Source organism: Rhodnius prolixus, unplaced genomic scaffold (assembly GCF_049639745.1).
Source record: "Rhodnius prolixus isolate KJV_2025 unplaced genomic scaffold, Rpr scaffold_5, whole genome shotgun sequence".
Classification (NCBI taxonomy): domain Eukaryota; kingdom Metazoa; phylum Arthropoda; class Insecta; order Hemiptera; family Reduviidae; genus Rhodnius; species Rhodnius prolixus.
Window position 1 is genome coordinate 29,707,620 of NW_027411624.1, and position 21,403 is coordinate 29,729,022.

The following is a 21,403-nucleotide window of genomic DNA, read 5'->3' on the forward strand; positions in this document are numbered from 1 at the left end:
GAGAAGAAACTATGAGCTCAAAAAATTGGTCAGATCTGATCCGCTTCTACATTATCTAATATTATGTCAGGAAATGATTCACTATCAAAACAAATGTATATATATTTTTTCCCATTATGAAGTGCGCTTTGGTGAGGAAATAAAGGAAAATGAGTTAGGAAAACCAGCAGAGTTTGAAAAACACTCTTTTTCTTATTCTATATAACATTGATTACAAGAGTATTGGTACAGAAAGCAAAAAAAACAGAAAGAGAGATCCGTTTTGTCAAACCTCAGTAGGAAATTTAAAGTAACAATGGAAAAGTGGCCGACCTGCAACCGCCAATCAATTAGCTAAGCAAACTATCAGAAAACTGGCCGCAATAGGTGAATGTAAACATTAAATTTAATAAAACGTTTGTTACACAAACTCAAAGAAGGTAGTACTTTTAAGACAAACTAAAGTAAAGGAGATAGAAATGACAAAAAGGGACCGTGTATGCACTTGGAGATACCGGTACCAGTAAAATCGCCTATTTGTTCAGGCGGAGCTTTACGTCCAACTACCAATTAGGTGTCGTGGACGGAGGCGACTAGCAAACACACTTTACTGTAAATTTCTTTTATTAGCCATTAAATAAAATCCAAGGCCTAAGACCGGGGAATCGAACCCAGGACCACAATAAATATTATTGTAGCTTTACAGATCACCGCCTCTAACCGCTCGGCTACCGTATGTGTACCAGTAGCAACATGAATAAAAGGGAGGCATATAGAGCTTGCCCTAAACTGAAAGACATAGCGACGAAGTAGACCCTTTAAAACGTGTTTTAATTTTGGTGAGAATGAAATAGGAAATCTGCACAATAGCAACGTTTACTCTTGTGAGATAAAGTTATTAAATACAAATAATTATTGTGAAATATTCCCTAGACATTGAAAAAAAATTAATTAATTTACCAATTTTTGTTCCAAATCTCGAAAGATATGAAGTGATGCCCATTATATGGCAAACCCAAAACAATCTTCTTATTACTCTTTCGTAATGACAGCCATAATCTGCTAGGCAAAAGCTGTAAAAACAATCAGATACGTTACACTTAAATATATACTTTTATGCAACTACAATTTAAAGATATCGACTTAAACGTCATCTTCAAGAATGTTTCCAATATTGTTGATGGTTTTATGAGTTACAATCAAAAATAAGCTAGTATTAAAATCGCTACACCTTAATCACTCGCATCAGGTCATTCTAAAGATGCGGAAGATTTTTGTTTTTATTAATTTATTTACTATTCACAATCAACAAAAAGAATAAAATGCAATCAGTGAATATGATCAAAAAGTCTTGACTGGTTCAGCTTGAGGAGAGAAGCTGCCCACTGGCAACACTCTCGCTGCAGTTTCTTACATTATTGGAGCTAGTACAGCGTTTCAATCGACGTGGAGGACGATTTGGAATCGTTGTGGAGGCAATCTTTTGATTAAGAAGATTTGTGCAGTGAGACGAAGAGCGTCATAGAATATTAGATTTAATGGATTCGTCAGTTACATACGAGATTTTGAGGTCACTATGGAGGGTACAGTTAGAGAGACATAAAATGGAGAATTCGTAATCTGATGGAGTATTTTTGATTGAGAGGACTGTATATTTAGTGAATTTAAATGTTTCGATGAACCCCACAGTTCAAGTCCTTAGGTCCAGATCGGTTTGAGTACACTGTTTTGTATATTAGTCGTTTATGATCAATTTTTTATTAAATTTAGATTTCTTTTGGCGTTGGAAAGATTTTTATGAAATCTATAACCTCTTTTAGCCTCCTTTCATAACCTTGAGTAAAATAAAAACATCTATATCAACAAATAGTTTTTCTGTTTTTGAATACATCGATTCTGAAACGACACCAATACTTGTAGTATCTTTTATCACAAATCCATTATGCCCGAAGTAACAGATTGCGAAATGGATAATACTTATACCTATTTAGAAAGGAAGATTATTCGTGCTATTTATAGACATAAAAACCATAGGCTCGTAAATAGGTCAGTTATTTTTGAGAACATCTAGTATGGAATAATGAATATAATTCTGTAAATATTTTTATGTACGAGGGTCGTTTGAAAAGTCCGTGCAAAAATAAAAACTACTTAATTTTTTGGGGTAAACCTTTTTTATTTTTCAACATAGTCTCCTTTTAAGCTTATACACTTCGTCCAACGCTGCTCTAGTTTGTTGATCCCTTCCGAATAATAGGATTTGTCCAAGTCTGAAAAATAGCCATTCATTTCTGCAATCACCTCCTCGTTTGAATAAAATCTTTTTCCCGCCAGCCATTTCTTCATATTGGGGAACAAATAGTAGTCCGAGGGAACCAAGTCTGGAGAATAGGGGGGATGTGAAACGAGTTGGAACCCTATTTCCATTAATTTTGCGACCACAACTGCTGAGGTGTGAGCTGGTGCGTTGTTGTGATGGAAAAGGATTTTTTTGTGGGCCAATCGTGGGCGTTTTTCTTGCAGCTCGGTTTTCAAACGGTCCAATAACGATGAATAATATGCACCTGTAATAGTTTTACCCTTTTCCAGATAGTCGATGAGGATTATTCCTTGCGAATCCCATAAGACAGTCGCCATAATCTTTCCGGTCGAAGGAACGGTCTTCGCCTTTTTTGGCGCAGATTCCCCCTTTGTAACCCATTGTTTAGATTGTTCTTTGGTCTCAGTAGTGTAGTGATGTATCCATGTTTCATCCACAGTTACGAAACGACGCTTAAAGTCCTGCGGATTCTTCTGGAACAGCTGCAAACCGTCCTTGCAACACTTCACACGATTTCGTTTTTGGTCAAGCGTGAGCAATCGCGGTACCCATCTTGCCGATAGCTTTGTCATGTCCAAATGTTGATGCAAAAGTTAGGTAGCTAATTTTCTGATTTGTTCCGATGTATGAATTATAAAGAATGGGATAAATTATTCATTAAGGCGCCACGGTAGTCGAGCGGTTAGAGGCGAGGCCCACAAAGCTAATATTTATTGTTGGTTAGTGGGTTCGATTTCCCTGGCCTGGGTCTTGGATTTTATTTAATATTTAATATGAGAACTTTGTAGTATGTTTGCTAAATGTCTCCGTCTAATTCACCTAATTTGGTAGTTGGACGAAAAGTCAAAAGCCCGTCTGAAAATTATTCATTATGTAAGTCTCGTTGGAGTTGGGTATAACGTGAAGTGATCCCTTATCCCTCAGCTCCCTAGCTGAGCGAGGTACAAGAAGATATATTGGAGGCCACTCGAGAAAGGAGGCTGCATTTTTACAGCTTAACTGGTTCGTAGGAAACCTTGGGTGATAGGAACCTCTGAAGAACTAATATAAAAAAAGAGATCTCGCTAAATTTTCCCAAAAAAGACTCCTGTTGACTCCTGTCGGTCGAAACCTTAGAAGAGATGATAGGAGCCAAAATGGAACACTAAGTTCAAAACTGGGAATGTAAAAAAACCCTAGAACAACTGGCCCGGCACAATAAAGTTCTGGAATGGGTGCCGGGCCATGTGAGGATTAAAGGGAATGAAATAGCTGATCAGTTGGCCAGGAAATGAAGCTGGTACTCCTTTTATTGGCCCGGGGCCAGTGCTGGGGATCACCAAGGGTGCAGTTCGTGAGGCTCTCAGAGATTGGATCTGGAGAGAACTTGAAAAGAATTGGGTGATGTGTGCTGGGGTCAAAACACGGCAAGAGTGTTATGCCCTTGCTGTGTAAACAAAGAACCAAAGAGAGACGCTGGGCTTGGGTGGAAATCAGATTACTCTGATCACAGGCCTATTCACAGGGCACGGCAGGTTCAGAAAGCACCTGCACAACGTAGGGCTTATTAGCTCGTAACTGTTGCGCAGATTGTGCCAGGAAGAGGAAGAAATGGCTTCTCATCTGTTATTCGATGGCGTTGCAATCGAGCGGCTGGCTGCGCTACGATATCTTTGGAACTTTGAGGCTAAAGGAGATTCTAGCGCAGAAGGAACTGGTAGGGAAAGTCCTCAACCTCTTTAGTAGGAGAGGGTTCGTATACTAGATCCAAAAAAGGGGGCTGGCACAATAAGCCTCTTGTGGCTGCGGTGCCGAGCTTTATTTAAACTGACTGACTTCACGTAGACATAAACATTCCAAGAACGCCCAAACTTATGATCCAGGAAATACTGAATCTCGTAGATTTAAAATCTAAAATTCGCATTAATTCCTCGTACAAAGAGAAGGTTATAATTAATTTTTCAAAAAAAAAAAAAAATTAATAATAAAATTTCAAAAATCTAATAAAAAAAAAACCTTTGGCGTGTACCTGTACTCACGTACATTCAACAGTTAAACAGAAGTAGGTGATTGGTTAAAATATTACTCCCACCAAAACTTGTCATGCTTTCAACAGCCCCTCCTGAGTTTGTCATATTCTCTTATATTCACCCTAGTTAACACTCTCTATGATGCATTTCCCTTTTAACAGTCTTAGTTTCTTGTACCAGTAGAATAAGTAACCTTGGTTGTTCTGAATGTTGAAGAAGGTACTGTAATAATTCGGCAGTTGTGATAACGTCTTTGTTTCTCCGCTATTGTTTGGGAACTGTAAAGAAGGAATTCTCAATTACATCAAAATTACAAGGTAAAGTTTTATTATTATTATTATTATTATTTTTAATACTTTTATAATTCATTTTAGCTTCTTTTATTTACATTTTAAATATTAAAGAGAATTAATTCAATCTTATTTCAAATATGTTTTTTTAAGTTAAAATTTAGTTCTTTTTGAACTGGTGCATTCAGCGTGCACACTTTTTTAAATTAATAATTTGTATTAAGGGTTCCATTTAGCGAGGAATCGGTCAAGATCAAAAAACAAAAAACAATTCCTTCTTCTTAGCCAAAGTTTTGGCGGCAAATTTATTACCTTTTGCAGGTAATATTCTAAATTGTGTGTATTCATTTTATTCGTAGTATCCAGGCACTGAAGAAGGCACTTAAATTTGCCGAAACGTTGGCAAAAAGATGCGAGTTGTTGGATCGATTTTTCGATAAATTGAATTCTTAATATAAATATTTTACGGTCACTTAAAGCTGATACAAATTTAATAGATAAATTGAATTTTAAGTGAATTGAAGAAATATCACCATACTAAAACATCATTATTTGCTAATATTATTTGATTATTTACTAGCTAATGTAGTAAACATCATTTCTTCAGAAATTGTAAGCTTTTGCTTATGAATTTAGGAAAATCAATTGAATGTAAAAAATAATGTTAAATTTATTGAAACTATATTTTATTTAAAATACCATTAAAGCTGTATCCACAGCAATATACCGGATCACTAAATGATCTTCTTATCAAAATACCATTGATGGCTGTCGCTTGGATGCCAGTGATGCCTTCAACAATACAGTCAACTGAAAGTGAGCAATGTGTGTGTATTAGTGACCTAGAATTTGGGATACTCTAAACCAAGCCGACTATAACTGCAAAGACGTACCTGTATATTGTATTGAGTGTTAAGGTGAAAGTGGCTAGTGCATTGTTAAGGCTTGGATACCCAAACCAAGACTAGATGATCCTTTGGGTCCAGTTCAGTGGGATCTTATAATGTAGTCCAGTTCCTCTCCTACGTGGATGAGTGTGGTTGTGATCGCTTTCACGAAATTCTTTTTACTGTAACAATTGAAAGTTCTGATCTAACACATTTTATTTAATCTTAAAAAAGTTTTTGAAAAAAAAATTTATTTAACTCTTGCTCCGATTATTACAGCTGAAAATTCGTAAGTTACAATGAATTCTGTTCGCATTCCTCCAAAATTTAGTTTTTTGTGAAAAATTTTGGGTGTAAAGACAATCGTAGAAATCATTTTAGATAAAAATTTCAAAAAAAGTGAAAATTTTGCTTTAAAAAATTACTTTCACTTGAAGAGGATCTCTTCGAATTTGGATAACATCAAAATGATACTTTAAAAGAAAACCTCCCTCATTTTCAAAAATGCCCTTTTTGAGAATTTCAGGTTGGCTAATTTATTGGATCCGGAAATGGATGAAAAATAAATAAGTTCCAGCGATATTTCATTTTTGAATTTTTGCTGAACACATACGTCACAAATAAACGTACACACGCACAATAAACTAAATTTTCTTGTCAAAATTTTAAAACAAATATTTCCAGTGTAAAAATAGAAAAATTTGATACGATTACAATACTTCTTTTCTGGTATAGTAAGAGAATGTTATTAAATTATGTAATTTAGATTTTAAATGTGTTTTTCTATAGAAGTGAGTAGGGTAAGAAATTTTCAGTATTTGCAACTTTCAAAGAAGCAATTTTTTTAATTTATTTTTGTCTTATTCTCTGCATCATTAATTTTATCATCACGCCCGCATTACTTACATCTATGACAGAATCTTGATGGCCTGACTGGTCTGTCCCTGGTCTCTATGTAGATGATTTTTGCAGATACAGTCACCAGCAAAGACAATCACTTTTCCGCAGTCAATTGCCTGCAGAAAACGTTGAAGATGATATTTAGCAAGTTTATCGCTAAAAGCATTACTTGCTTGCCAATAAGTGGCAATAATTGGGCATTTCTAAGCTTGATTCTCATTGCTTGATTACTGCCTGGACTTTTTCTTAGTTTTCAGCACACAATGGATTTCGTTACCCAACCACACGATCAATCATCTCATCACACATTGGTCATAGCCAATTATTGGAATTTTCAGTTATGGTTCCAAAAGAAAAGCAAGTTTCTCACAAATAAGTTTTAAAGCAATTCGATTTTTTACCCCAAAATTTACGAATTCCACTTTAAAAAAAAGTAATGACCATTTTTTCAGACGAGCTTTACATCCAAATTAGATGTCACGGATGGAGGCAACTAGCAAATGCACTTTACCTGCAAATTCCTTTCATTAACCATTAACTAAAATCCAAGGCCTAAGACCGAGAAAAGCGAACCTACTAAACTACCAAGGCACCTCGAATTCCATTTATTATTTGATAAACCCCAAAGATCTAATCTAAAATAAAATCATTAATAGCATATAATAAACAAATAATTTAAAACAAAAATAATCCTGAAGTTACAGTACAGTATTAAAACTATATTTAGCCAGACGGGTGTAGGTTTAAATTATTATAAGGATGCCCATAATTCCATGTAGAGAACACATACAGTTCACCTAGATTGGTCTACTACAAGTATTCTACGGACGTGACAAACCGTTATTCTCTCTAATATACTCGACAGTTGAAGACGAAAGTACTAAATAATAAAAGTACCTAGGAATTATTGTTCATTAAATTTGACTCATCAAATTTAAGTACCTACTACATATTTATTTTTATATTTAAATCACCAAAATTCCATTTTTATAATTAGTTTCTCTAAATTCTATTAAGCAGATAAATTGCAATTGAGTTTTGAATCTTTGTTTAAGAATTAGAATAAGAAAAAAGTGGTTTTTCGAAAACGAAAAATATGATAAGAAAATTCTAAAGTTGAAGTTGCTCTAAAAATCACTGAATTTCATTTTATCAAAATTCTTTTTGGCGACAGAGACAGATTTTTAAGTAATAATTGTTTCAGATAGAAAAACTTCTATAAACGAACCGGGAACAGTTTTGTTTTAAGTTAGCTAAACTTTCAGTCCCTTTAATCCAATCTAATGGGACCAGACTAGATAGTTATTTGGAAAAGTTGATTAGATAAATATTTTTTAGCTAAATCAAGGGTTAAAAATGAAATATTTTATTGTTTTACTAAAGGAATTCAGTTCGATAGATATTTAATTTACGAGGAGCTAAGGTAGCCGAGCGGTTATAGGCTAGTCCCGCAAAGCTAAGATGCATGGTTGGTTCAGTGGCATCGATTCTCGGTCTCTAGGCCTTGGATTTTATTTAATGGTTTAATATGAGAACTTTATCGTAAAGTACAACATGTATGCTAAACTACTCCGTCTACTACTCGCCTGAAAAAATAGGCATTACTTTACTATTTAATTTAAACAATTTTATATCATTTCGTTGCTTAAATAAAAATTGAGGTATTTATGGTATTACCATTGTGAATAAGCTATTCTTGTTTACACATGAGTTGCTTTAAAGTTACCAGCATTCTACTCCAATTTAACGATAACTGTTTTGTCAGTTTCTAATTTAAAATCATCTACGAGGTGTGGCTATTAAATAACGAGATTGATGCTGCTACAGAAGAACTGTGCATGCGCCAAATCTTAACGACCGACAGCTGTGCAGCGTAAAGCCTTCTCTTTCGATTGCAGCGTCTCACGTATTTGTAGAGAAATCTGTCTGACCGGAACCGTCGTTTGTGTAAGAGGTGTTAGTTTCGTTTTGCCGAAAACATGGATACTACACATGTGGTGGAGCAACGAATTGTCGTGAAATTTCACATCAAAACTTGGTAAAACTGCTACTGAAACTTATCTTTTATTAAAAGAAGTTTATGGCGATGAATGTTAATCATGTGCGCAAGTGTTTGAGTGGTTCAAGCGTTTCTAAGATGGCCGAAAAGACGTTGGAGATGATGACCGCCCGGGTCGCCCATCCACGTCCAAAACGGATGGAAAAATCCATTATAATTAATCAACATTACTACCGTGAGGTGCTTGCTCAATTCCGTGAAAGAGTAAGGAAAAAACGACCCGATTTGTGGAAGAACAAGTCGCGGGGTTCTCCATCAAGACAATGCGCCGGCTCACACTGCATTGTCTGTCAAGACGTTTCTAGCCAAGTACAACATACCAGTTTTAGGCCTCATCCGCCTGACCTGGCCCCATTCTGCATTTAAAGGAACACGATTTCAGTCCGTTGAAGCTGTGAAAGAAAATGACTTCCAGCACTGTTTCGAACAATGGTAAATTCGCCTGGAGCGTTGTAAGGATAGGGGAGGGGTGTATATTGAAGGTGATAATAACTAAATATGTATAAATTTAAAATAAAATGTTTTACAGCAACAGTCTCGTTATTTAATAGCCACACCTACACCTCGTAGTGTATGTATTATTATGTGTGATGATTTATAGTACGTCTATGGGTTCGCTAAATCCAAAATAGTTGCACCCATCAACTATTTCGCAGATAGTTATGGGCAGCTGTTGATAGTTGTTGTTAGAAGAGGCTGGGATAATCTCTGGGACGCTAAGATCTTTGAAGAAGTGGCTATAGTCCCGAAGGTGGACGCTTATCAACTATAATTGGTGCAGCATACCCTACTCAGTACTCTAATTTACTGTCTTCTCGAGTTTACGTCAACTTCTTTTCTTGATACAGTCCAAAGAAGCCTCCAGCCTCTTTGTTAGAATCATCTCTTTAGCCCATAATTATAAATCGTAAACTCTATTCACAGAATGAAGTCTCCGGATCCCTGAGCAAAGTCATTCATCTTATCCCATACCAAACTAATAAGATGAACACACTTGAAAATCTACAATTCTGAATTAGAATTTCTGAACTCATCTCCAAAATTTTGTTTGAAGTTTATACCATAGAGCGGAATTTTAATTACATCTCATAAAATAGGCTTTTTAAATCTGAAATGAGATCAAACGCCGTATTACAAGATATACTCTTAACGAGATACCAAGTTGAACGTACAGGCGAAAAGGAAGTAACTGGGACAACCAGTTTGGACACGCCTGAATCTTCTTCAGCCAATCTCTAACAAAAGATAACTGTCATTCGCTTTTTACAAAAGAAACTTTTTTTTTCTTTTCGCGCCCCACTTTTACAGCAGTAAAAGAAGTCAACAAACTTATGTTGTAGATTTTAGATAGTTATTTGTACGACTAGTAAGGAGAGTGATTTATTTGCGGCACGAGTCGAAGGCGGGTAATCGCACGAATAACAGAACAGATTCGCAACTAGTCATGTAATCTGCTTAAAATAGATAAAGTAAAGTAATTGCACATTTTTTTAAGTGGGCTTTACATCCAACAATCAAAAAGGTGTCGTGGACGGAGGCGACTAGCAAACATACTTTCTTTATGAAATAAAATTTCTTTTATTAATCATTAAATAAAATCCAAGGCCTACGACCGGGAATCATGTGAAGCAAGCCTTCGATCGGGTATGGCACCCGGGCTTGCTCTGGAAACTCAAGGGCATACTTCCCTTCACTCACTTCCTCATCTTGAAGTCCTATTTGTCTGATCGTTATTTTCAAATTCAAATCGGAACATCGTATTCAGCTAAACATCGTATAGAAGCGGGTGTTCCTCAAGGAAGCATCTTAGGACCTATCCTATATGTTATATACACAGCAGACATACCAATCCATCCTGAAGCTGTCCTTCTAACTTATGCAGATGATACCGCTATACTTTCTCCTCACATTGATCTGGTAACTTCACACAGAAATCTTCAAAACTCATCTCTTTTCTCTTGAGTAATTGGTTCAAGAAAATGGGGAAATCAAGTTAAATGATTATAAAAATATTACTTTTACTCTCCGCCGCATCACTTTTCCTCCGATCTTCTATGACTCAATTCCAATTCCTCCTGCCAATGTTGTCCGTTATCTTTGGCTTTATTTAGACAAAAGACTGACTTGGAACCCAGCACGCACGACTTAAACGAACAGAAGTTTATAGAGGTTAAGACTACTCAAAAGACTACTAGACCAACGTTCAAAACTTTCACTTAATAACAAACGACTGATTTACAATTCTATACTAAAACCCGCCTGGACGTACTGGTATTGAACTGGGGGGTTCAACGAAACGCTCCAATCTTTAAAGAATTCAATCTCTTCAGTCTAAAATTCTCCGCACTATCGATAACGGCTCCACTTTACGTTTCAAATCTAACCATCCACACAGACCTGGAAATTCCGTTTGTAGGTCTAGGTTGCACGAACTCGCTATAAAAGTTTTCATCATAACTTGCACTTTCATTCCAATCCTCTTGTCCGCCATTTATCCTCTCATCACCATTCAGATCATCCTCCCAGACGACTAAAAGGCCAGTGGCCTCGCGATTTTCTCTCTTCTGAAGAGAGTAGCTAATCCTAGAGACGACTTAGGGAGTGTTATCACTGGGTAGCTTCTCGCCTCAATTAGTTAGTTTGATGTTAGTTATTGTCATTGTTACTTATAGCGTATCTAGCGCTGGTGTAACTTTACAAATAAATTAAAAAAAAAAAGACCGGGAATCGAACCCAGTACCACAATACATATTAGTTTTACAGGTCTCGCCTCTAACCGCTCGGCTACCGTGGTGCCTTACTTAAAATAAGAAACAAAAACATCAAAATTGTACTTAATAAGTCATGAAACGAGTCAGTATTAAATATTAGTACAAAAAAATTGCTCAAATTGCAACGGTATTATTAATTTACATAGACTGTACAAAGTTAGGTTAGCTGACTTAACGGTAGTTAAGGCGCAAGCTTTAGCTTTGAGATACACTAATTAAAAAAAAAAAGAAGATGCATTTGTAGTTATAAAAAACTATTCATAGCAGTGTTTCTTTACAAAAAATATATACGTATACGATATTGTGGACAGGCAGAATCTTTGAGCCCTAAGGGAAGATATAGTCTTTGTGCCTGTCCTTTCAAAATGTGGTTAATTAGATTCGCAGTGTTTGGATAATATCTTTAATTTTGTTTGTCGTACACGCATATTTATTATTTTATCACTGACCAACTTCAGACCTTCATCCATCATTAGAGGTAGATAAATCAGTAATCTCTGATGATGCATGCAATTCCAAAGAAAAAAAAAAAAAACCAGTCACAGATACAATAAACATGCGTACTACCACGGACAAAATCAAAGATATTACTTTCTCCTTTGATCTCCCAGAATTGTATCAATCCCTCTCAGAAATATGATTTCTATGATTTGACAGTAACATCATCATGTCCAGTACAACCTGCTAAAGTACAAAACGCCCGACAATAGTTGATGACCAAAAAAAAAAGAACGCTTTCAATGGAAACGGTTTCTTTTTTTGGCAAAAGAGGTATCCCCAAATATAGCGACTAAATATCTTCTTAAAGACAAAACAACATTATTATCTCTGAACTAAGCCATAAATTAACACTTATTTCATTGAATTATGCACGATAACTGCAAAAATTAAATAAAAGAATTTACTGTCGAGTAGTAATTTCGGTCACTGACTAATGAAACTTAAAAATAAGATTGTAAAATGGTTAATCTGCGTTTTATTACTACTTTTAAGGATCTACAATATTTTTTATATTTTTTATTAGAGAATCGTTAAATTGCCAACATTAATTTGGACATATGAATTATTAAAAAGTGAAATTTTAATGAAGAGAGAATTTTTTGTTGATGAGGATTTCAAAAAAATGATAATAATAACAATAAAAAGCAAAATAAAATAAAGAAATTGTAAAGATGACGAAGCCACTTAAAAAACAAAAAATGGTTGGAATATAAGACACCACGTGTTGACGATGCAACGATGCGCTGCCTTAGAAGATAGAACACCTCCTAAACAGAAGATTGGTTCTTCGGGTGAAGGTCATGTTCTATTTAAGCTCGAACAAAAAAAAACCTGTATCTTCATTCCATTATTTGAAGAAACTACTTCTACTAGTCATTGTGTCTACATTAGGTAGTCTATCTCAACCACTTTCTATCTACGCCTAATATTTTAGTTGGATTCATGTTGATAAAATATATGGTAGTTGTCTAATACTATCGTTGCTAACAATTGCTAACCACTTTTATTTCTACATTTCTAAATCTTTTTGTACTTTCGTCTCTTTGTCTATAATAAATTTTTATTAGGGAAGGGATTAGCTATGAGGTTAGCATACTGGACTCCCACGCGGAGGTCCCGGGTTCGAATCCAGCAGCTGACCCTTAGATTTTCTCTTCCTAGGAGCTTCTTACAGCTCACTGTCCGGTGATGGACACGAGAGAACACTGTCCGGAGGCCGGCAGTGCACTGGAAAAAGCTCCGGGCGCTAATAACCTCAAGCTGTTGATGAGCAAAAAAAAAAAAAAAAAAATTATTGCTAACCCAAGTAATTTACGCGAAAAAGCGTTACAATAACATTAAACAATGAACAGCATCTATCTTGGCTTGTCTTCAGCAAAAAAATATTCGTTTAATATCCCAGCTTAGATTAGCTAACCTCAATAAGACAAACATTTCAACTCTTGTACTTATGTCTTCGATAGCTCCAATATACGCACTCTATGTAAAAATAACGTTTCAGACTCCTTGCTCCACTTCTCCTGCCAGGTCTTCGAGCCTTTCCGATCACATAAATTAAACAACTTTATTTGATTTAACAGCTTTGCCTGACTCGGAAAATTATGTGAACCTATTTTCTATTAACTCTATAAATCAAATCAACGCTACACAGGGTGATCCATTTAAAACGCACCAATCGCTAATAACTTTTTAGGAAAGCGGAATTTTGAAAAAACCCACAAAGTAAACTATACATTTTTTTTGGTCAAGTTTTCAATTTTTTTTACCCCCGATGCTGTATCTGTATTTTTGGCGGAGTTACGGCCAAAAACCTGATTAGGGTTACATAAGGACCACTTGGTTTTGACAATGATTATGAAAACTACAAAAAAAAATTGTGAAAAATGACGTTGACCCGGTTTCGATATCCGTAATATTAGTCGAGATATTTAAGATCAAAGTTACAATTTTATCTATTCGTGAACGGTTATCAATATTAATTTTCCACCAGAAATACACGTTTTGGGAGGTCCTCTGACTACAAAAAATGTTATTTGTGACGCAAAGTAAAAAAATAATAATAATTGAAGATTTTAAAACATGAAGTGTAATGTAATGGTTGTGGGTGAATCAGGATAAATTTGTTTTATCATCAAATAAAAGCAACCATCACTTACATGTTAATGTACCCCTTATGCAAGACTTCTTGACCAGCGATTACGGTAAGAATATCTTGCCAGGGTGTTGGTCTAATGATCAAGAGCGTGGTTTTGTAAGTGAGAGATCACCAGTTCGAATCCCGCGTATGCAGTTATTCATAATAATACTTAATACATCATAATACTTTTTTTTAATAAAATGTAGATTCGAACTGGGGATCTCCCACTTACAAAACCACGCTCTTGACCCCTCCCTGTTTTGAAAACTGAAACTGATTTTGGAGAATTAAACCATTTTATCCTCGTAATTATACTCGTACTTATTTTTGGGTATTATCATTTCTAAAAGTTCCACCTTCTGGGTGCGCCATGCACATATCAATCTAAAAAAATGACAAAATTTTTTTGTATCGTCTCGGCACAAAGAATCGTCTGGACTAAGAAGTAATGGGAAGGTAAATAATAATACTAAAAAAAAGTGGCTAACTATATACGAGGGTCGTTTGAAAAGTCCGTGCAAAAATAAAAACTACTTAATTTTTTGGGGTAAACCTTTTTTATTTTTCAACATAGTCTCCTTATAGGCTTATACACTTCGTCCAACGCTGCTCTAATTTGTTGATCCCTTCCGAATAATAGGATTTGTCCAAGTCTGAAAAATAGCCATTCGTTTCTGCAATCACCTCCTCGTTTGAATAAAATCTTTTTCCCGCCAGCCATTTCTTCATATTGGGGAACAAATAGTAGTCCGAGGGAGCCAAGTCTGGAGAATAGGGATGTGAAACGAGTTGGAACCCTATTTCCATTAATTTTGCGACCACAACTGCCGAGGTGTGAGCTGGTGCGTAGTCGTGATGGAAAAGGACTTTTTTGTGGGCCAATCGTGGGCGTTTTTCTTGCAGCTCGGATTTCAAACGGTCCAATAACGATGAATAATATGCACCTGTAATAGTTTTACCCTTTTCCAGTTAGTCGATGAGGATTATTCCTTGCGAATCCCAAAAGACAGTCGCCATAATCTTTCCGGCCGAAGGAACGGTCTTCGCCTTTTTTGGCGCAGATTCCCCCTTGGTAACCCATTGTTTATATCGTTCTTTGGTCTCAGGAGTGTAGTGATGTATCCATGTTTCATCCACAGTGACGAAACGACGCTTAAAGTCCTGCGGATTCTTCTGGTACAGCTGCAAACCGTCCTTGAAACACTTCACACGATTTCGTTTTTGGTCAAGCGTGAGCAATCGCGGCACCCATCTTGCGGATAGCTTTGTCATGTCCAAATGTTGATGCAAAATATTATGTACCCGTTCATTCGAGATGCCCACAGCACTAGCAATCTCACGCACCTTCACTCTTCTGTCATCCATCACCATATCATGGATTTTATCAATGATTTCTGGAGTAGTAACCTCAACAGGGCGTCCAGAACGTTCAGCGTCACTTGTGCCCATATGGCCACACCGAAAATTTTGAAACCATTTATAAACTGTTCTAATCGAAGGTGCAGAGTCACCATAATGTTTATCAAGCTTCTCTTTAGTCTCCTGAGGCGTTTTGCCTTTCATAAAGTAGTGTTTAATCAACACACGAAATTCTTTTTCGTCCATTTTTTGAAAATCACTCGACTTCCTCGATTCAAACGAATGCCAAACACAAAGAAATAGACCGATCTGGCTGAAACTTGGTGTGTGTTCTTCCAAGAGATGCTACTAACTAAACATAACCTCGATACGCGCCAGTGGTGCTATCTCTCTGACTTTGCACGGACTTTTCAAACGACCCTCGTATAGTCAATAGATTCGAATTAGCCACTAATTTTACAGAGGATGTTATTACCTCAAATACGATAAGAATATAACTCAGCGACAAAATGACTTGTGACCAGAAAAAAAAACAAAAAAAATAAAATTTTCAAACAATAATATGAGTTAAACGGTAACAAAAGAATGGGTAGAAATATTCAACTTTTGTTTGACTAGAATTGTTCCCAAAGTATAATCAATGGTCTTTAAAAGCACAAAATAGTATTAAACGACATAATCATACCGTGAGATTATGCCTTGAGTTAATATGGAATGTCTGTTTGTTTAATGCTATTGTATGGATTTAAATGTGACCTAAGAATAATGTGAACAAATTGAACTTTTAGAAAATTTAATATTTTTTTAAAAGATATATTAAAACTATTTTTCTGGTATCATTTTTTTGTTTTGTTTTTATTCTAATATTCTTCAGTCAAATTTTCTAACTAGTTGGATGATCTTCAGAGCTGGTTACAAATGCTACTTGTTATAACTTTAGTTACATCTACTCATAGGGAAGGGATTAGATATGAGGTTAGCATACTGGACTCCCACGCGGAGGTCCCGGGTTCGAATCCAGCTGCTGACCCTTAGATTTTCTCTTCCTAGGAGCTTCTAACAGCTCACTGTCCGGTGATGGACAGTGTTGTCTGTAACGAGAGAACACTGTCCGGAGGCCGGCAGTAAACTGAAAAAATCTCTGGGCGCCAATAACCTTAAATGTTGACGCGCCTTAAATCATAAAAAAAAAAAAAAAAAAAAAAAAAAAAAAAAAAAAAAAAAAAATCTCATCTCACTACATTACATAAAATGAATTATTGAGATACTTGTCAAAGATTTTGTCAAACTTTGAGCCTTGAAAAGTGCTTTTAAATTGAAAGGATCCAAAAATTATTATTGTAAATACTTTTTCAAAAAAAATGAGGGAGAAGCAAGCAGAAAGAAATCTATGGCAGCAGTTAATACAAGCTAAAAGCAAAGGTGTGAGTTGCTCGGCTGGCATTTGCTTAAATGGCGATTAATAATGGTCGTTGTATAAAAAAAAAGGGAATAATAGAAAAAAATAGGTTCATAATTTGTAAGGTCTTAAATTATTTTTTTTTAAAAACCCTTCATCAGGAGCTTCTTAGGAGTTGAAGTCTTAAAGCACGTTATAACCAATAAGCATTGCGTAGACGTCAACTTTCAAGAAACTCTTGATGAAGGATACCAAAGGTACTCTTAAAATGTTATTTATTTATTTATTTATTTTTAAGGCACCAAGATAGCCAAGCGGTTAAAGGCGAGGTCTGAAAAGCTATTATGTAATTTGGTATACTGGGTTCGATTCCCGGTCTAGGCTTAGGATTTTATTTAATGGTAAATATGAGAACTTTAAAATACGATTGCTCGTATTCGTGAAACCTAATTTGGTAGTTGGACGTAAAGCCCGCCTGAAAAAATAGACATTTTTTTTTTTTTTTTTAATGAAGACTTGAAACTGCCGAACATTATTTCTCTTAAGACTGAAATTCAATTATTCTCCAGATCAGGCTTTCTCAAAGTGGGAGATAACGCTCCCTTGTGGGGTGCTGGAGACCTACAGGGAGACGGTAAAGGGCCCAGAGAAAATTAGGGGGGTGTTGAAGCGGTTTATGGAGGCGGCGATGGCTGATTTGTGTTTTTCTAATATTTTTGAACTAAAATCAAAACCTGCCTACTACAACATCGATTATTTAGTTGTATCGTTAATTTTGGCCACAAAAGCCAATCCCGCAATTGTATCCTGGATTGTGGACGATTTTTTTTATAGCATCACCATCGTCGTATTCGTGGTGAACGTGGATTTAGTGCTGTGGCAACACTGCTAACTAGAAAGAGAAATCGATTGCAAATTACCGAACGCGGTGACTTACCGGCTGTTTTTTTGAGTAAATTCGAGCCTGATATTAACCTAACTTGTTAAAAAAAATCATCAGCATCATCCTTCACATTAGATTAGTTTTAAAATTTAAATTGAAATGTTTTGTTTTAATTTGAATAAAAGATTTTCTAATATAAAGTTGCGTTATATTGCTCTCATTAGAACAGTCTCATTTAAAGGGTAAGTTCGAACTCAGAAACAGAATAAGACTCATATGGCTCGCTATAATTAAATTAAAGAAATGATAGCGATTGTGATTTTTAAGATGAGGTAAAGTTTATAATTTTACGGGCGCTAGAAAATAATTGATTCTCAAATTGGGGCGGTAGACGAAATAAGTTTGAGAACCACTGCTCTAAATCGCCTCCAGCAGTATAGACCAAGAATTAATGGCGGAAGAGTACTGTTAGGAAATAAAAAAGAAAACATAAAAATTAATTTAAAACTCTTCTTAATCAAGCCAATCTAGATCATGCACTATGTGAAAAATAAACAAAATGAAAAATCCATTCAGTTGTGGTACTCTGGGTCAGAGTAGGGCACTGATTAAAAAAAAAATTAAATTCTAAATTTAATTGATTAAATTTATTTTTAATTTTAATCAGAATTTAATCGGCGAATTTAATCGAAATTTTAATCATATGACAATTATTTAATCAATTAAATTTCAGATTTAATCGTTAATCAAACTAATTTAATCAAACTAAAAAAATTATGATTAAATCTGAGAATTAAATTGAACTTTAATTTTAATCACCGAATTAGTTCAATTTCAATCGTTAATCAAACTAATTTAATCATCCACTTTTATAGCTTTTCAACCAATGGTTCGAACCACGTTTTGGCGAGGCTCTTTTTCTAAGCGTCTTCAATAAATACTTTTCGGTTAATTTTTGTAGACTTGGACTTCTTCACGTGTCTCTACACCAGTGGTTCTTAACCTTTTCATAGACGCGGAACAAAATTATATGTATATATTTTCCTCGCGGAATACTAACATTAAATAATTTGAAATTCGGTATTTAGCAAGAACTTAAAATTAAATTCAAATAAAAAAAAAGGAACTATTTTTGGTTTTCGAATCTTTCCTAAGTTTCTAAATTTCAATATATTTAAAATTGAAATTTCGCGGAACACTTGGACCATATTCGCGGAACACCGGTTAAGAACCACTGCTTAATATCTTCTAAAATTAAAACTGTCCGGTAGGACAGTTGTATAAGGGTTGACCATCAAAAACTGCACGAAAAAGTGTAACGTTGAAAAACACCCAACTTTGACAATTTTTTTCTATTTTTCTATAAAAGATAAAATTCCCAAATTTTCTTTATAATATAGGGCAAATCCTCTTTTAAAATGTAATTTTTTTGCAACCACCCAGATCTAATAGGTTTCGAGAAAAAAGTTGCCGAAAATGAGCAAAAACGGCTTTTTCAAAAAATGTTCTTGTTCTTGTTCTTCTTCTTCTTCTTCTTCTTCTTGTTGTTCTTGTTACCTTTTTTGTAAACAACGTAGCGCCTAAACGCGTGAACCGATTTTCATGAATGAGGTGTCATTCGATTCGGAATTTTATGTAGATGTGCCTTTTGGGGGTCTCGGCCCTGTACATCGAATGGGAGAGGAGTTAGCCCCCTTTATGTAAGGCCCCCTCCAAAATTATTATTACTAATTACTCTGTAAATCTTGGCCCGATTTTGATAAAATTTGGTAGGATGATAGGGTTAGGGCTCCCCTACCTAACAATAAAGCGACGATCTGCTCTTACACTTGTTAAGGGGAAGTATAGCAATCGTTTCAAATTATCGACACGTGAACCGATTTTCATGAATGAAGTGTCATTCGAATCGAAATTTTGTACAGATTTGTACTTTAAAAGTCTCGACGCTATGCCTCATAAGGAGGGGAGTTCGCCCCACCCAAATAAGGCCCTTTCTAAAACTATTATTACCAATATTTCTACAAAGCTTAGTCCGATTTTGATAAAATTTAGCTCAAATAAGTGGTTAAAGCTCCTCTACGTGGCTGTGAAGTGCCATCATGCTCTTACACCTACTAAGAGGAAGTACTGCAATCGTTAAAATTATCAATGAGTGAACCGATTTACATCAATGAATTGTCGTTCGATTCAAAATCTTTGCCTTTTAGGGAGAAGTACTGTAATCGCAGTTTATTTTTCTTGCTCCTCTTAAAAGGAAGTACTGAAATCGCAGTTTAATTTTGCTATTTACGTACAAATACCTTCCTATTTTATTCAAAACGCTTTCTCAAAAAAATGGTTATTGAGGATGGTTTGGGGACCGCAACTATAATCATTCTTTAAAAAGATCTCTCCAGTGGTAGTTACGGTTCCGATTTAACACCTTATCAGGTTATAATGATAGAATAGCTTATTCCAAATTTTAAAAAATCTGTAAAGCAGACGTAACTTTGCAAATAGACAAAAAGGAAAATCTATCCAAAAGGTACAAAAATCTCCTTAACAAAAACTTACAGTTTTAAAAGTTAAGTATAAGGGTTGATTAAACGCCAAAAGGTACACAAATCAGCAGTTCCCAACATTTCATTAATACTTCATTGATATAATTTAAGTAATTTTACTGCATTAACTTTTCCTTCACATTTTTTAGAATTTATTAGATGTCACAGACCCTTATGCTGGCCAGTTCATTCATAATATTTTTTTATTATAATTATGATAAAATGAGTGATGAATTATTCTGAGTAGTCACATATACATGCATGTTAAAGTAGAAAAAAACAAAGTTAGAGTCGGCCACTTTTTAAATTTCAATCACGGAGGATTCAAAACAATATTTCAGTCTTAAATTCGTCTTACCGAAATATTCGTGAGCACAAATAACATACATTTAATAACAAGTAGATTATTCAACAATATTTACTCATTTCTCAATTGTAATTTAATTTAGTCCCCCTAATTTTACTTATGGTAAAATACTGGAATAATTAGCTGTCCTAAAAATATGCATATCTTTATTTTCTTTATTTTATATTACATATATATAACATTGTGGGAAGAACACCTAGATTGAGAATGTAATTGAAGAAAACTATATTATTTGCGATAAAGCCAGATTATTTATTACTTATTACAAACGTTTGACTACAACATAAAATAACAATTACTTTAATCGAAGAATGAACTTAAACCAATGATTTTTATTTAAAAATAAAAATAAATGCATAAAATCATTGATGTAAAAAAAGTTTATGAATTTTTTAGCCTCTTATTTTTTTTATATTTTTTATAACGTTTTCTTTTTCACCTGTGATTAATAGTTTGATTATTATAGATAAATAGATATTACAGTCAATATAAGTTAAATGATGTGCTACTTGAGTAAATATTTTGTAGACGAAAATGGCCAGCATAAGGGTCTGTGACATCTAATAAATTCTAAAAAATGTGAAGGAAAAGTTAATGCAGTAAAATTACTTAAATTATATCACTGAAGTATTAATGAAATGTTAGGAACTGCTGATTTGTGTACCTTTTGGCGTTTAATCAACCCTTATACTTAACTTTTAAAACTGTAAGTTTTTGTTAAGGAGTTATAGATCTGCGCACAAAAAAACTATAGTTTATAATTGAGAAAAACAAAGTGTATAAGAGAACAAAATATCATACCAATACATGGTTCACAGTGGGAGATATAAAACGGCCACAATTTTACAGAATTTCATGACCCAAAACATTTTCTACCCTTTATATCTTCTACATTTATAGATCTGTGCACAAAATAACTATAGTTTATAATTGAGACAAACAAAGTGTACAAGAAAACAAAATTTCATACAAATACGTGGTTCACAGTGGGAGATATAGAAC

General features: G+C 34.8%; 2 protein-coding genes and 1 long non-coding RNA gene across 6 annotated transcripts in view; 1 reads left to right on the forward strand and 2 right to left on the reverse strand.

The window, feature by feature from the left end:
- Positions 1 to 1,052, reverse strand: part of LOC141458381 (acyl-CoA Delta-9 desaturase) — a 117,667-nt gene extending 116,615 nt beyond the window's left edge. The window contains exon 1 of the mRNA XM_074136280.1: positions 940 to 1,052. The gene's annotated coding sequence lies outside the window, so the exon portion shown is untranslated. The remainder of the gene's footprint in view (positions 1 to 939) is intronic.
- Positions 1,053 to 4,410: 3,358 nt separating this feature from the next.
- Positions 4,411 to 21,403, forward strand: part of LOC141458380 (acyl-CoA Delta-9 desaturase-like) — a 98,723-nt gene continuing 81,730 nt past the window's right edge. Inside the window, exon 1 of the mRNA XM_074136278.1 lies at positions 4,411 to 4,625. The gene's annotated coding sequence lies outside the window, so the exon portion shown is untranslated. The remainder of the gene's footprint in view (positions 4,626 to 21,403) is intronic.
- The window catches only part of LOC141458386 (uncharacterized), a 94,334-nt gene continuing 78,228 nt past the window's right edge, over positions 5,298 to 21,403 (reverse strand). For 3 of the 4 annotated variants that reach the window (XR_012460910.1, XR_012460912.1, XR_012460909.1), the window contains 2 exons: positions 5,492 to 5,667; positions 5,298 to 5,408 (listed from right to left, as the gene is read on the reverse strand). This is a non-coding gene — a long non-coding RNA (uncharacterized lncRNA). Of the gene's footprint in view, positions 5,409 to 5,491; positions 5,668 to 6,391; positions 6,502 to 21,403 lie in introns of all 4 variants that reach the window. The other variant, XR_012460911.1, reaches the window with a different exon arrangement.